Source organism: Salmo trutta, chromosome 38 (assembly GCF_901001165.1).
Source record: "Salmo trutta chromosome 38, fSalTru1.1, whole genome shotgun sequence".
NCBI lineage: Eukaryota > Metazoa > Chordata > Actinopteri > Salmoniformes > Salmonidae > Salmo > Salmo trutta.
In genome coordinates this window covers 6,869,990-6,871,805 of record NC_042994.1, presented here as the reverse complement: position 1 = coordinate 6,871,805, position 1,816 = coordinate 6,869,990, and positions in this window count along the sequence as shown.

The window sequence follows — 1,816 nt, the reverse complement described above, 5'->3', positions numbered from 1 at the left end:
AGCTGGATGCCACACTTGTTGGGGATTGGGGGCCGGTTGATTCTGCTGCTGCGGCATTTGAGCCAGATGCTTGATCAGAGCTGGATGCAGCTGGTTGCTTCTGCGGCATGCCACACTTGCTGAGGAATGGGGGCCGGTTGCTTCTGCTGCTGGGTGAATTTGGGCTGGATGCCACACTTGCTAAGGATTCTGTGGCATGGCAGTCGGTTGCTTCTGCTGTTGAGGCACAGCAGCCGGTTGCTTCGCCGAAGATATTTGCGCTAGCTGCCACACTTGCTGAGACATTGTAGCTGGTTGCTTCTGCCAAGGCGGCTCCTTTTGTTGCTGGGACACAAGACAGTTTATTTTGTTTAGCTAGGCAAGTCAGTTAAGAACAAATTCTTATTTACAGTGACCGCCTACTTGTGAAGCCCACCGGCCAAACCCTCCCCTAACCCGGACGACGCTGGGCGAATTGTGCGCTGCCCTATGGGACAACCGATCACAGCCATTTGTGATACAGCACTGAACAAACCCGGGTCTGTAGCGACGCCTCTAGCGCTGCGATGCAGTTCCTGCACCACTCGGGAGGCCTTCTTGCTGGGGCATAGGAGCTGGTCCCTCTTGTTGCTTTAGAATAGGACCTTGTGTCTTTATATCAATAATTACCTAGGAGCCAAGAAATTTCTGCATAGTAAAATGCCATCATATATTCAAGTTATTGGCACTATACAAAGTGTTATTTTAACTGAATTACTTTGTGTAGCACAAACACCTTTAGGTGGAGCATAGCAGGTTATCCCTCCAATTAACAGGCAACAAATCCAAGGAATAATAAAAATGTATCCTTCAGTTAACAGCTACCTGTAAAACCTGGAACAAAGAGGGAAACAAACGAGAGCTATACAACTCATCTCAAGTAGTTCAAAAGTCACAGCCCTTTTTCAAATCCACACCTCAATATGAAAACCAATGGTAGCCAGAAGCATTACAAGGAGATCTTCCTAATTGTAGCTGCTCATCTTTGTTGCTGCACCTTATAAAGGAATCCTAGACCCTGCCAGCCACTGAACTGAACTTCCATTGGCCCAATTGAGTTTAGGTGTCTATACTTCATTCAGCTGGTGTGCTGGAGGGTTTGCACATCATGGACCGATCCGATGCTTTTATAGAGGGAAATCTAACTCTCCACGGCACTGGGTGAGCTTAAATCAAGTGCACCTTTTAATGCAGGCTAATGAAGTTCCTGCCAGGGGCTGTTGCAGGTGCAACCTCAGTGGTCCGGTAGAAATGTGTTGTGCATAAAGGCTGCAGACACATTGAGATTGTGTCAAATTCCATATTGTGACAAATTAAATGAAGTAGTCTGGGGTTGAAGTGTCCAAAACAACATTTGAGCCATGACCTAGATGTGGGACAGACACCTAAACTGATTTGACTTTGCCATATGGGCTATAGTATAAGGCCAAATGCAAGTTTAAAACTAAAAGGCCACTCAATTCTAATGCCAAATGAGCCATGGTCTGACCATCTAAAAACAATTCCCTATACATTGGCTTACTCACCAACAGCTTAGACCGAGGTTGAAGACAGTCTCACTGTATACAATGCATGCCTACAGCTGAAGTATGAACATGAGGAATGTCTGACAAGTCACCCCTTGACAAATGTTCTTATGTAGACCCAAGCTATTATTTTGAACAACCAGTAGCAAAGGTGAAAAGATTAGAAAAGCAAAGAATTAACTTAACAGCAGTCATTTTTACTACAGACTGCACACCACCTGTTCTCAATTAGAAGCAATGGACACAAGAATCATTATTTCACAGAGACAAAA